The 15735-nt window shown below is 36.8% G+C and overlaps 1 protein-coding gene across 3 annotated transcripts in view; it reads left to right on the forward strand.

Annotated features, from left to right (window-relative positions):
* Positions 1 to 15735, forward strand: part of PLEKHG1 (pleckstrin homology and RhoGEF domain containing G1) — a 521486-nt gene that overhangs the window by 398300 nt on the left and 107451 nt on the right. For 2 of the 3 annotated variants that reach the window (XM_065732026.1, XM_065732045.1), the window contains one exon: positions 7107 to 7175. The gene's annotated coding sequence lies outside the window, so the exon portion shown is untranslated. Of the gene's footprint in view, positions 1 to 7106; positions 7176 to 7740; positions 7789 to 15735 lie in introns of those variants that run through there. The other variant, XM_065732035.1, reaches the window with a different exon arrangement.

The raw sequence follows: 15735 nt of genomic DNA on the forward strand, positions 1-15735 counted from the left end.
GTTTAATAGGTGTGCTGAACAGGTATATCTTGGGTTGGCAGCTGTTTCCCATGAAAACTTGTGGCTTCTAAACTGTACTAATTGTCTTTAAATTGCCGAAGTCTTGCTTGTCTGTTCTGTCATTGAATTTCAGGCTACAGGTGGTGCCAAGCCTCTTCCTGTAAGCATGCGTTTGGTAGAAACTTGTAAGTGAGCCCTACCCAGATGTTTAAAATCGAACTTAATGAGTGTTAACATTGAGATATTTGAGCATTCTTATCCATTCAGACATTTCAGGATCGTGCCTTAGGCATTATTACGGTGTAGCTAATGTTTTCTGCTAATAGAATGGGTACATCCTCTCACTGGAAGCACTGAGCAGAGGTAAAAGGGGTGTCATGGGAGCAGTTGTTGAATCACCTGCCTGCTTGCTTACTCAGAGCTATTGTAGATAAAACCTTGATACCTAGATCAGGAAAAAGAAGGTTGTTTGGATTGCCCTAAGGAATGTTGTCACAGACAGTGTAACAGCCTGCTTCCTTCCATCGTCACAGCTGACAACTTTTCAGCAATGTCATCTGGGTGTGGGCCTCAAGGTCAGCCTCTGCCTTTAATCAACATGTTAACAGTCTGTATCTCCTAGATTTTGTTCATAACTTGTAGCATTCATACTATCTCCCATGCTTCCGCTTTTGTTAGGCGGAGTTGTCTATAAATACAGGCATGTTGTCTTTGTTAACCTATAAACTCTTTTCTTATAGTATTTAACCCATCCACTACCTTACTTATCCCCTATAATTAGTTACAGTGTCTGCTTTTACCTACCAGTATCAACTTGCTTGGATGTTTTTTTTTTTCCTTTTGTATTTGTGCTCATATCACAGTGAGGTCAGGTTTGCAGATGGGATTCCAAAGGCATTTCAAAAATAAAAATAAACTATAGCAGAACTGCTTGATTGCTGCTGCTGTCATCAATCTATGTACTTCACTCTGGAGTAACGTCATGCTTTATTTCTTTAACACAGGTTCTGGCACAAAGAAGGACTTACAGTTCGTTTCCTTGAAATAAAGAATTAGTGATTATGCAAAGCTATCTTCTTTGTCTCTTCAGTACGTGTAATTTTCTACTTCTAAATGAAACCAAGCTAACATCAACAAAAACATCATTTCAGCTTGCAAGTTAAGTTTTGTGCTGCTGTGATCAACATGCTGCAACTCAAGTGGATGTGAAGCTTCGTCATTCATGGTTCCTTTTCATTATCCTGATAACATATCTTGTGTGTTGCTCAGAGAGCTGTCATGCCTTAGTATTTGAATGATGTCATTGTAGACGTCTTCACTGCAGAAGTACTTGTTTCTCTGAAGAATTAGCAGACCTAGGCTATTTGAATGGGAGGAAAAGGTGTATTTAATGATGAGTCATGATTGCATTGGGGGAAATAACTTGCCCTCGTATGCTAGCAGCGTAGGATGTTTGTAATTTTTTCTTTCAGTCAGTCTCTGATAATTATCAGTCTCCTTCATGTTATGTTGAACTCAAGTCATAGATCTCTGTTGTGACCTATTTAACCCTTTTGTGCTCCTGCTGCCTGAGAAGGCTGCTCTCTGTCCTGTAGGTAGACAGGCTAACTGGCCACACTCCTCACTGAGTTAGCCTTTTACCATCTTTGCCTTATCAGGTCAGTTATGTTGTGGAGTCACTTTACCTGTTGTGGTAGGATATCTTCTCTACTTTCTCCTCTTCCAGACTTCAGACTCACTTAACCTCATGAGGTTTTCCCAGATTTCCAGGAAAAATCCATTAACTTCACTTCTGATTGCTTACCTGCAGTATCAAGAATCAGACACAATCTAGGTTTTTCAGTTAGGTATCATATAATTTTACAAGTAGTCATTGAGTGAAAGAGTATAATTTCTGAGGGCATTGATAGCCATTTATTCTTCAAGGTTTCTTTTGAGCAGTATCCTAGTATTTCTTTTGATTACGTACCTCTGTTGCTAAAGAAATCTGTATGCTATGAAAGTCAGAGCTAGGCAGAACTTTATTTTGAGGGGAGCTAGGTTTTCTGCAGAATTTATTTCCATGAACCACATTCTTCTTTCATAGGGGTTGCCAACATAAAAAGCAGAGTAAAAATGAAAGAAAAAACACCACAAAATAAACAACAACAACAAAAACCCAAAACAACTAAATAATCCCTATCACCCCAAAAGAAAAGAAGAAAAAAACAACTAGCTGGTGAAACCCGCCTGCTTCTTCCCAGTGACTTCCATTACTGCAGCTTGCACTTTGCCACATCATCTGCAGCATCGTTCCTTGAGTTCTTCACTTTCACAGCTAAACTATTCTTGAAGTGTTCTTGTGCTGCTCTGGGAACAGTGAAAATCCCACTCAATTCTTTTTCCTGCAGTTCTGCAGCAGAGTGGCCTGCCAGTTAAGTACTCCTGCTGCCGAAGGCACATGCTAGATTAGGCTCTTGCAGTCCCCCATGTCCCTCCAAAGCCATTTGTTCATCCAAATCACAGTACAGGCACTGTCTGTCATTCCCACAAGGTCAAAGCAAAGTAGAATGGTATTTTGTTTTACCTTTTGCTAGTTAAAATTTCACGTGATAGGACACATGGCATGGCAGTGTCGGGGTATGGAGAAGGAATTCCTTCTGCGTGACACTATATGCTGTTTGGATAGGGTAGGAGCTGCAGCATCTGCTTGGCAAGGAAGAGTTCTGGATAACTAAATCACAGATACCTGGTTTGCAGTCTTCATAAGAAAAACTGGTTGTCAGCCTTTTGTCACTGAAGAGCTGTTCCTTTGTGGTCTATTTCATCTCTAGGGAACAGCTCTTCCATACAGGTGTTTGCCCATGATGCATATGTGCATTGTACAGCTATTCAGGCTTCCAGAGAGATACAAATAGCAGGGGCATATGAATGCCTTTTTGCTGTTTCTTTTTTTTGGTGATGATGTTTCTACCCAATGCATGGTTCTTGTCATTTCTTTTGCTTTAAATTGACGGCTGTGCTGCATAAAGAGTCCTTTGTGTTTATGATGGAGAGTTGGTGATGCCTCTCTTCATATAACTGCAGAAATGTGTACTGGGTTGGTTTTATCTTACTTATTAGTTACACACCTTTAGCTGTATCACCAAGTGGTTAGTTTTAGTAGCTGGGTCAGAGTTACCTACGTATGTCAATATCTGCCTAACACAGACTTCTTTCCTAGGACAATTTGGGGACATATGAAAAATGTTCTAGAGAAGTTCTAGCAGAGATTCATTCTTAGTATTGCTCACTGCTGTGAGTGGTAAGAGTGCTGCATGAGCTTAGCCTGTGCAATTAGCTTGCTGCATCTGGGAAAGTGCTCAACTGATTGCACATAGAATAAGTCTGATTTCTTGGGAAGCAACACATCTTTTGTCCATTCATCAGTTACATCATGCAACAAGAAAGTACTGCAGCATGTGGCCATCCCCGATTCTACAATAGGCAAAAAGCTTTCCTTGTCCAGGAAAGTTGTGCTGTAAGGATTGGCGTGTAACTCAGTAATGATCATTCTCGATAAATTCTTACATAAATACTTATTTAAATTCCTAGCTGGTGATGATAAAACCTGCACAATGTCTAACAAGTAATTTTCTTGACAGTTTTGTGTGAAATTGTTTGGTGTGAATACGTGTCAATATATACTGTATTATTTTAAAACAACAATTAATGACGTTGAATTCACAGTATGATCCAAGCATTAGAGATGAAGTTGTCTGATCATGAGATATTACTTAGTACTGTTGGGAACAAGGTTAGAGCAAGGATGACATGTAATTTAATTGTATTTCAGTATACCTTTCTGGGAGGTATATAGTACACAGTGATACATAGTTGGATGGATTTGGCTTGTTTTAATCTTTTTCCCTAGCAGAAATAGAATAGAGAAGTTTTTATACGGTTTCGAGTTTTGAAAACTGTTCGTATTTGTTTGAGAGAACCAACTTGTTGGAGTGTAGTGATAATATTAGACTATCTGTCAGCAGCTCTGTCCTGAACCATTAGTGTATAGCACAAAAAGATTGGCTCTCACTTCTTAAGAAAACTGAAGAGAAGATCTTAAAGACTTCCAAGAGAAAAAACAGTAAAGTGCCTGTCCTGTTACTGGAAAATATTTTGATTGCCTCCTGTACAGAGTATGCCCACAAAAAAGAAATTTTGTTAACCTGGATTTGGAATAATAGTTTTCTAATTTCTGGATTTTAAATTTAACATTACCGTGAAATCTCCAGGTGCTAGAATTCTTTAGTCATAATCATTCAAGTCATCTTCAATGTAACTATATCTGAATGTAGATTTATTTGGGTTTGTGTATCTGGATGCAGGTTTTGCTTAACTTGGCTCTGCAGAGAGGATTTATTTTAAGTTTCTAGTAATCTAGTAAGACTCTTAACTGATACTTGCATGTTTTGCTAGGTATATCTGTCAGAAAGATCTTTAACCCTATATATTTTCTAAAAGCAATTGAGAATGCAAAGCTTTTAAATATGATATTGATATACTTCCAGAACAATTTACATCATTTTAAAGAACGTAAATGTTTTTTCCAGATAAAATAGAAATAATAGGACAAATGACAACACATTTGGATAATCAAATTCTTCAAGTGGACAAACATGCTTTCCTTGTAATACCGTTTCTTGTGTAAAAGTGTGTAATATTCTTATGTGTCAGTGTAAGAATATTATGTTGAACACTTATGTTCAACCTAATTGTTCAAAAATTCACAGGAGGAAAAATTCATTTTTGTTTCAGAATTTTCTGTCATATAGTAAGTTTAAACCAAGATCTGTAGAAAATATTTTTAAAAAGATAAAGAAGGCTGATATAAAATTGTTCCTTAGCATCCTAAATCTTGAGCTTCTCTGGTTCTTATGATTGTAGAAACCTGCAGGAAGATATTGATCCAAAGGCTTCAAAAGGCTGTTGGGTGCTCTGGAGTTTAGAGAATATCTCTTTGCTGTGGTCCAATGTTTTTTTTTTTTGGGGGGGTAGGTGGGGGGGAACTAAAAAGCTGTTGTGGATTAAACCTATCAAACCAGAGTACTCTTTAAAAAAAAAAAAAATTCTTCCAGGTTTGCCTGGTTTTCTGATCTGTGTGTGTAATTAAATGGCCATGGTTATTCCTATTTCTTACGTGTTGACAGTCTGTCTCTTTCTAGGCTTAGAGAAACTACTTTCTCTAGCAATTGAAATGGAGTCTTTTGCCTCTGGAGGATTGAGAGTAAAGGAGCTTGCCTAGACTAAATGGAAAGTGGGATGGTAATTACAGTTCACGCTGTATTTGGATTTCACTTAATTTACAGTCTGACGTACAGCAAGTCAGTTGGGCATTTGAATGTTACAACTGTTGCAGTCTAATCACAGGAATACTCATGTTTTTTCTTTTTCAGATTCATAAAAGTATTACTGGAGGTTATTCTATGTATCCAGTTGCAAATGGAGAAAAACCAAATGCTGTAAATAAAATAGTAATTGTAATTGTCACTGAAAGGGGTAAAAAATACTCTATTTAAATCTGCAGAGTTGGTTTGTAGTGTCTATTCATTGCAGTAAACTTAGCAATTGGATGGAGGAAAAGTGTGTTGATATTTCAGTCAGTTTCCTTCAGGTTTTTTTTTTTTTAATTAGGAAAAAAACATTTTTCAGATGGAGTTGTGCTTTTGTATTTAAAAAACACACACACACACACAAAAACCCCAACAGCATGCCACATTAGCAAGACTGAATTGATTGTATTACTGTTTAAGTTGAAAGTAGACCAATATTTTTTGAATGGATTTCTTAAACATAAAATCTTGCCTGTTTATGGTTTGGTTCCCCTAGACCAAATTAACTTGGACATTCGGCTGGGATTCTATTTATCCTGGCATAGGAACAGGCATTGGGCAGAACTTCTTGGTCCCAAAAACCTGGTAATGGTGAGAGGCCTCTGTTCCCAGCCAGCTGAATGCCTGAGGTATTTTGCCATACAGGAAATCAATTGCAGATGAATGTACACTGTTTCCACTCCAAGTACATAAATATGCCTTATGGTAATATAAAGAAAAGAAAGAATATATTATTGTGTTTTTTTTTAAATCCACTCTTGCATTCGATAGCTACCTGAAAGTTAAGAAGAAGAGCACTGATGTTATGTTTCTGTCGGTTCTTGTCACATCTGGCTGAGTTTGTAGCACAGAAATGGCAATGGAGGAAAGGAGAAGCAAATTAACCTTGAAGTGTTCCACAAGATGCAAACATAAACCAGTGGTTTAGAGAAATGAAAATAATAAAAAAGATGCATGTTCAGTTTCTAGTTAATGTTCTGAATGATACTGTGAAGCTGGGAAGGATTATAAATTTAGCAAGGGAAATGAGTTCTTTCCCATATTAAATCAAGAAACCTGCAATTTTGAAGGCTTTACAACAGGTTAATAACTTCTGCTAGAAAGAACAGCATCGCAGTTGTATCAAAATAGTTTCTTTTTGTTAAGTGATGGATGAAATGGTATCTGTTTTTGATCTTTTGAAAATATCTAGATCAGATGAAGGTAGCAGACAGATCTTAGAAAATAACTAGTGGATCTGATTTGCCTAACAGTTACCAGTGTGTCCTTACATCACTCATGGAGAGTGGGGGATCATTTGGATAGAGGTTTCCAGGCACTAAAGATAATTAGATTTAAAATCTGTTCTAACAATTTCTAGAAGCAGTGTGTGGCCTGAAGCTTTCAGTGTTTAAGCTTGGGAATTGAAGAGCACTTTCCTACTCGGCTGCCGACTTAGAATGTAACCTTAGATAAACTGTTTCATCTAGATTTTAATGACACATAGGTGGGGAGGTACTCACAGGATGGTAATGGGATTTTCAGAATCACATTAGTGTCTAATTCCTATTGAAAATCTAATAACTTTAGTCTGTCTGAACCAGGTTCAGTACATGCTACGTTTTTGTTTCAGGTGCTGTTTAAGGCAAAATGCAAAGGCAGTACTGGGGCTGTGGCTTTGAGTGTACCGAACTTGGTGATTATGTCTTCCCCAGAGGGTTGGAGTTATGCTGTATTGTATCTTCTAATTTCTTAAATGTTGTCCTCCTTTTGCAGACTTCTACAGATTGAAGAGAGGAAAGGAAAGGTGATTCTACTTTGCCTAACTTGACAGTGATTTCTTTGGTGAGTTCTCTACCGGTACACTTCATTATCTTTTTATTTTTCATAATGTTTATTCTTCTAGCTGAGCTAAATATTGTTGCATTCAGTGAAAATGCTCCAAATTAACTGTGGGACAGCTTGATATGCAAATCCCATGTAAGGCTATGCATAATAAAGACCAGAGATGCTAGCCAAGATGGTGGGTTTTTTTGATGTGCCCGCAAGTGTGTTTTTACGTGAATAATATAAAAATTGAGGGCAGGTTAAGTTTGCTGTTTGAAAATCTTTCTATAAGATTTTATTATATTTTATTTTGCTAAAGCTCTGTAGCTAAAGTTCTGCTTAGTTGCTTAATTCCACCCTTTTGGAGACAGAAGTAGTGTTTTTATGGAGAAAGAACAGTCCTATAATTAAGCAGAGCGTAAGTCTTGGAAGATCTGGAACTTCTGTTTTCTGTAGATTTCCCATGTTGCTTCTGTCATTTTGTGAAGAAATCAGTTTACTTTACGAGTTTTTTGTTTGTTTTTTTTTTTATTTGTTTGTTTTAGGAGGCATCTTAATTTTTTTTAGGGACTCTTACTACCTGAAAGTCCTGGAGGACCAGAGGAACTTGAGAGAATACAGAAAAGCAGGTGTAGATGTGATGGAAATATCTCTTGATTAGTGTATCTAATTAAATTCATTTTGCTGACTAAATCATACTGATGGTTCAGAGATCTGCATAGTAGGGCTAGTTTGAGACTGCAGTAAATGTTAAAATGGCTTTAGGCAAGAAGGTCCTTTTTTCCCTTGTTTTTCCTCCTTTCTTACCAAATGTCTCAGTCCTGATGCCAACCCAAAGGAATCTTTTCTTCTCTTAGAAGAAAGCAGTCATTCAGTAATGGGCTTTGAGGGTAACTGCATAAACACTGCTATTTGGAAAAAACTCTGTGATTTATAAATAACACTTTTTGCTCCTTCTAAATGAGGAAAATAATGCTGAAGTCAGTATAGTATAGTTTAATAATAATAATAAAAAAGTCATGTTAATTGGCCCTGGCAATGGCGGGAATAATGTACTATAGTAGGAAACTAGCTCCTAAGTATCATAATATTAGGGCTTTTAATTCATTTTTATAGTATATATCAATAATCCAGTTATGTTCAAATGTTTATAGAGTTTCAGAAGTGTGATGATTTTGTCCCTTCCAGTATTCCGACGCTGCATAGTTTTAATATATAGACACTAGCATGATTACTTAGCATCTAGCTGAAGCTTACATCTGTTAAACATTAGTAAGATCTTTCCTTTGGATCCAAGGGATAACAGTGTCTGTAAGTAGGAAAGCATTTTGCAGAGGATGAGAGAGGAAAGACCAGAGATTCTTGGTATTTTATAAAAATAGCAATTTGAATTTGAATAAGGCTGCATGTTTTAACATAAGCAAACAAAAAATTGGCTTGACCTAAATTCAGCACACTAGTTGCTTGTGTTATTTGCTGATTAGTTAATTGCCAGCACTTTTTTTTCCTTCCACGAACGTGGCGGGGCAGAGCATTCCCAGGCCCCACATAGCAAATTGTTTTATTTAGCTGGTATTTATGCATTATAAAAATGCACATTAAGTATTGATCTCATGACCTTAGGAAGTGAGTAGTTTGCACAAATTCTTCCTCCCTGCTTGTTCCATTTCAAATGCATTGCTTAGCCTTTATTTCTGAGTTGTAGCAATTTTAATCTGTTTTTAAAAAGAAAAGCTAAATGAGACTGAAGACTCAAATGAATTATTTTCTGAAAGCCAAAAAAACATGGCTTGTACACGTGTCCTACGAAGCAGAGGGTTTCATAAAATTCTCTGGGATACATGGCAGACAAGAACACAGTTTACAGTGTTTCAGAATACCGTTGAATCAACGAAACTGGAGTGTGTGGGAATGTTTCGACTGAAGGGTTGAGCTGTTCAAGGACTAAATGAAGAGTATTTAGCAAGGAATTAATATTCTTTCATTTTCCCATGAAATTGAAGTATGATGAGTGGTGTTCTGCTAAAGGAAGCTTTAATGGTTCGGACAGATACAGCTTTTAGGGCCAAATGTTAACTGTACCAAATTGCTCTGTACCAGCAATTTTGGAAAGTTCTCTTCAAGTTCCAGAGTTAAATCTAGAGGTTTAAAGAATTTAATCCTGAGATTTTTAGGAAGGAGTGGGGCAGACAATTTATGAAATTTATTTATGTGTTGATGTTGTCAGTTTGAATTGCAAATGGTGTTGTGTGTTTTTAATGGTTTCAATAAATCGCTGTTTAGAATACGCTGATCTTTGGAAGGAATGAATATAGACTTGAGCAGCTCCTCCATATCAGGACATCTAGTGTAGTGAAGGAGAAAACAACACATCAATATACTTGTTCAGGATGAGTTTTAATACGCCACATTTGTGCTAAAGGCCAATACAAATTTCAAAGACAAACAAAAATTCATTAATCTCTGCATCTCTGTTTGCTTTGTTTAGACCAGGTATGAGGGCTTTCATACTATGTGGGGTGGAAGGAATGCTGCATACCCACATACAAGCTTGTCTATAAGTGTGGTCTATTTTTGGTACACAATGGAGCAGAGGTGCAGTGCAAAAATAGGGGCTTATTTGTGGTTTGAAGACCTGTTAAAGTTTCTTATTGCAGAAAATGCCTATCAGATAATTAGTGCAGTTGCATGAGTATCCATGGGAATATTCAGGACTTAATATAGCATACTGGATTAGAGTTTAATACTTTAATTAAAGCTAGCACTTTTTAATAAGTTTTCCCCAAACCCTTTGCAGCTGATTGCAGTCAGGTAGATATAGACTTAAGTCTATATCAAGATGTGAAGTGCATTTTTAAGGTTGCTTGTTGCTGGCAACTTTTTGAAACCTACAATTCTGCTTCACAGTAGGGCAACTGACCAGTGAATGTGAAGTTTAACAGAAGTATGTACAGATCGAACCAGATTTCTCAAGATATTAATCCAAATTATTTACGCCAGTGACCTGTTGAAAGTCTAAACGTTAAATACATATAATCTAACAGTTTTGTAAAAACTGTGTTTAGAATAAAGGCTTTAATTGATTTAGTATCTTTTGCAGGTGCTGCCTTGTTTTCTAGTCAGTTCATTCATTTCAGGTTTTCAGCTGCCAAAAAGATTCAGTGAATTGTCTGGACGAATTCAGGAATAATAAGGATTTTGTGTATTCTGTGGACAAAGGATTCATTTAAAAATTTTGATTATTTAGATGTTGAACAAAAATTCCTATCTCTATCTATATTTAAAAGCCATCCCAAAACACAAGCTCCCGCTCCCCCTATCAGCCTATGAGCCTTTGCTCCCTCAAAGTGGTCAGTCCTTTCCAGCTGCTGTCTCCTATTGTTGTGGTCAGATGATCAAGGAAAAGTGTATGCTTCCTTTTGTGTCCAGTAGATAGGAGTTCTTAACTGATGACTGCTGCTTTCTTTCTGACATAAAGGAAATGAATGTGCAGCAGTGATTATAGCACATCTGTTGTTTTCTGTCGAGCATCCTGTACAGCAGTGAAACTGTCTTGAAGATGACTTTTTTTCCTGTTCAGGACTAGTTAATGGAGGGGATATGTGGTGACATGTGTCAGCATTGTTCCTTTCTCGCAGGTGTAGTCAGAGCAGAAAAACAAATAACAAGTTGGGACAGAACGACTTATTTGTAAAATATAAATAATACATAATACATTTAAAAAAAAAAAAAAGCAAAAACAAAAACAGTACTTATCCCAAAAGCTTTGGGATATACTGCACTTTGCTTGCCCTGGGTAGGTTATGAGGTTCTATCTTCATGGTGTAGTTCCTGCATGGTAGGCACTTAAAATGCTGCTTATATCATAAAGAAGTGAATGCTAGTAGGATGCACTCTGTGCAGCCCCGATACTCTCTGTGCAAACCCTCTGATTGTGTCTGCAGGAAACTGTTTTGCTCTCTCTCAATTCACTAGCACATGAGAAAGCTGTTGATTGAAAGAGCTCTGTAAATCAGAGTCCTTACTGCTTTGTTTTTTTCCTTTGGTTATTTTTTACAGCTGAATTGCTGCATTTCTTGTAATCAAGACGACAGTATTTATACTGAGCTTGGGTAGAGCTGGTTAACTGAAACTAGTGCGCTGGGTAGTGCTGCCATCTTTCTTTGGAGTTTCTGCTGTTTGCCTGCTATTTTTTTTTAATATTCTTTGCCGCTTTCCTTTGGAGGGTCTCCATCACTTAACAGAGGGGGTGTTGAAATGTACAGTGTTGTATGCCTAAGATTCCTTTTATCTGGAGGCTTACAGCCTTTTTAGAGCTAAGCAGGCAAATAGCAGGTGCACATGTCCACTAGAGATCAGAAAAGCAAGAAAGAATAAACAGTGCTGTAGACAAACATCAACATAGTTAATGATGCTATAAATCAATCATGCTGCAATTACGGCCTAAAGGTACATATGCACTTACGGTGTTGGCAGAACAGGTATCAGTGTGATCCCCCTCCTTGGGTACTATTTCCACCTGCACTCTAATCTCACAGACTCTGCAGAGTAATTAACTGCATAGTAGTCCAGCATCACTAAGGTTAAACGTCTGTCATTGCTTGCTTTTTCCTGTAAGTGTGAATGGTTGTTATTTTAGAAAGCATTATTATATCTGTTCCAGCCAAATGAACTTGTATGAACTTCTGAGGAAATATTTAGTGATATTCAGAACACATTTCAGAAAACTGATGTTTTCAGGTTCCTGAAAAAACAATTTTGAGTCTGTCTTTCTATCTGTCTTTTCATCTTTGTGTCTTTCTGTCTTCCTTGTGGTAAATTTAGTTTGTAGGGTTTTTTTTTTTTTGTATTTTTTTGGGGGGGGAGGACGGTGCAGTGGTGTTTTGTTTATTTTTGATAGGCTTGTCTAAGGGTAATTTAAGCAATTAAATAATCCTTTTGCTTTCTGAATGAGATATACAGAACTGCTGTTCATGCCTCCAAAGCCTTTCAAGCACTTAGCCTATCCCCACAGGATTTTGGACTTATCTTGCATCTGTTGGCAAGCATTATGTTGTAGCTAAATATTAGTCATGGCAGTAGCCAAGTAATACAGGAAAACCCCATACAAATCTGTATTTGCTAGGTTTTTTTTTTCCCCTAATAAATTCTGTTCAAGGGACAGTGTTAATGTTTATGGTAATTTTTAAGACTCATAGCAGTGCCTCAGTGCAGTGTGTAGAATTGTCACTCACAATTAAACTTTTGACTGTTTGTGAGACTTAGTATATTCCATTTTCTCTATAGATGTATTCCATTTGCTCTGTAGATGTTTGCTAAAATGGTTGTTTTATGGAATCGCAGCTTTGGGAATGGCTGTGACATCTATCATCCTGAGCTAAGTATGCAGTAGGTGACTTGTAGCAGGATGGCAGATTGTTTTATAGAATGCTCAAAAGAAGCTCTTTGTTTTGAGCATTGATTGCTATATGCTTAGAACAAAATCCTTTCAAAAATACTTTTTCTTTTGGAGCAGATACTCACCAGAGCATTGTGATTCATAGCCGTTCAGTAAAAGAAACTGTAGCATGAACTTCAACCCTGGAAGAAAGATTAGCTACTGCTGTTATCAGCACAGACATCACTTTGAAGATACTGAACATCTGGTTTCCTTCTGGGAGAATTACATTTTGTCCACTTGACCCTTTGTAAAAGTAAATATTTAGATTAGTTACATTTTGTAGGGATTTTTAAAAAATATTTAATACATGGGAAAAGAATCCTACTTTGCATACTTAGCAGGAGTAGCATAAGTACAGTACATCAAATACTGTTTGGTTTTCTATTCATGAGTTTATTTTGTAATTCAAAATAATACCACAGTGGAGTCTGTTTTCCCTTTCTTTTTCCTTTTTTCCTTTTTTTTTCTGGAATAAAACATTTTTCTTTTTCCTTACTCCCTTGTTACCTCCCAAGCGTATATTTGTTGCCCCTGGAAACATTTCAGACACAAGGGATAATTCCAGCCTGGATATTGTGATTAGTACATATTAATAATAATTTAGAAGTGTGAAGTTACCTATAAAATATTGTATATTTTATATTTGATTATCTCTGTGTTCTGTGATCATAAGGAGGGCAAAGACTACTGGAGATATCTTCTGTTTTCATGGTTAAATAGAAAGAATCTGAAGTCATAGTTATTATATTTGTTTCTTCCATGTAGAAATACTCTTTTGAAAAAAAAAATACTCTCCGTAAATTCAGATTTAAACATTACAGTTGCTTGGTATTTTTTGTTTTTGTGGTGGTGGGGATGTAAGAGTGTGCATCTTTAAAATATACAATATGTGGTCTTTTCGGCAAGAAAAGCCACTGAGCTTTGTGAAATATTACACTTGAAAAACAATTTAAAATGTGAAGTCAAGATTTTTTTCAGCTTTTTTTTTTTAATTATTTTTGGTTGGAAAATAGCAATTTGTTGGAAATAGTGCTTCACACAAATGGCAACTTTCAACGCAACTAATTGGCGAGACAAATTTTTGAGATACAGGTTTCCACAGAACTGGTTCACATTTTCTTGTCGAAATAATAATGCAATTTAAAACTGAATCTTATATTTGGCAGGAAGTTCTTTTGGTATCTTTTTTTTATCATTTTTATTTTCATGTGGATTAAAGTCTTCCAGTGACTGTTTTTTGTGAAAAAAGGTATTTTCAAAATCCTATGTTTCATTTTTCTGTAAGTTAGAAGAACAGTTTTTTATTTGTTCTCTAGTACACTAATGTTCAGTTTTGGAATTTGTTTCCATAGAAAAGATTCTTTTCTGTTTTACGATGAACAATTTGACAAGCGTGTTGTATGTGAGATTCCTCATGGAGTCATGACAAATGATTTACCGTTTCCTTCTGTTTCCCACTTGCCACGTTAAGCCTTTTACTGATGACTTATCAATAAAGTTAAGAACTACTTCAAATTCTTACGAATTTGATTTATCCCTTTATTATTAATAATATTATTTTAGAATTGTGTCATAGAATCATAGAATGGCTTGAGTTGGAAGGGATCTTAAAGATCATCTAGTTCCACCCCCTGTTATAGGCAGGGACACCTTCCACTAGACCAGGTTGCTTGAAGCACTATTCAGCCTGGCCTTGAATGCCTCCAGCAGGCGTCCACAGTCTTTCTAGGCAGCCTGTTCTAGTGTCTCACCATGCTTACTGTAAAGAATTTTGTCCTAATATCTAGTCAAAAAGTAGTCTAACCCTCTTCCAGTTTAAAGTAATTCCTTCTCATCCTATTGTTACATGCCTTTCAAAAAAACTCCCACCCCAGCTTTCCTGTAGGTCCCCTTCAGGTACTGGAAGACCACTGTAAGGTCTCCCAGGAGTCTTCTCTTTTCCCAGCTGAAGAGCCCCAGTGTTTTTAGGTCTGAGGTGTGTTGCTTATGTAATGGGCACCATAACTGCCTACCTTTTTGTTGGATGTACTAATGCTGAGGGTATATTAATCTTCAGGGTGAAGTCTTCAAAAGTCTGTGTGCCACTCAGAATAGAGAGCTTTTGGTCAGATGGGTTAGGGGATAGTAGAAGACATTTGTGCCAGATCTGCATAGAGTCTAACCCAAGACTTCAGTTAAGAGTTTTCTGTGTTTATTTTAAGAGTAAGTTCATACTTCTAAAACTTGCCTCATGTACCACTGTTTATGAAAAATGATATTACAGCAGACTTTGAACAGGACATTATAATTAAAAAAATGTATTGTCTCTCTGAAGCAAGTCTGGTAATACAAGATCTAAAGCTATTAATTTGGGTAGAACAATGGTTCTTTATGAATTGGCACTAGCTCATTTAAATTAGTTTGCTCCTGAATTAGTGATGGTCAAGGGAGAGGAATCTGCAGTGATGACCATCTGCTGTGCTATTAATGTCCAGCAGACTTTAAGAGATGCTGTGACTGTAGTAACACACTGGTGCCATCCAAAATATCTATACTGCCACTATGCATAGAAAAAAATAAATAAAAGCTGGACGCAAGCATAAAATTCATGTGTGTGTTTGTTTGTTTTTTTCAAAGTCTGCCTTCCTTGACTTTGCAGTGTTTGGGGTGTTTGTTGTTTTTCCTTGAGTTGATAGTGGCAGTTCACACTTGAATTGAAATGGCCTCACGCTTACCCTGAGTAGCATAGAATGGAAGTTTTCTGCTCTGCCACTGGAGTGAGCCTGGCTGCTTTGCTAAAAGTAAGAGAATCTTAGCAAACAAATTTATCATTCAGTGTTCTGTGTTTTCCAGTTATTCTCCAATCCTGAGAAATGGATTTTCCCCTGCCCCTCAGTAGGCATGAGTGGCATAAAACCAAATGTTTGCCCTTCTAGGGACTAGAGGAGCCCCACACAATTGCTTGATTTGCTGTGGTGCCATGCAGTATATAGAGTAATCAGATGAGGCCCCAAATCTTCTTTGTTGCTCATTCCATGCACTTAGATTGCAATCCCAAATGTAGTTTAAGTGCCTGAAGTTGTAAGTGTCATAAAACTTTTTTACAGCCTTTCAACTCTGAGACTAGTGTACATTTCTTGATATTGTTAAACCATATTT

This window comes from Cyrtonyx montezumae, unplaced genomic scaffold, assembly GCF_038088225.1.
Source record: "Cyrtonyx montezumae isolate F1298 unplaced genomic scaffold, pur_monq_1.0 scaffold_0, whole genome shotgun sequence".
Classification (NCBI taxonomy): Eukaryota; Metazoa; Chordata; class Aves; order Galliformes; family Odontophoridae; genus Cyrtonyx; species Cyrtonyx montezumae.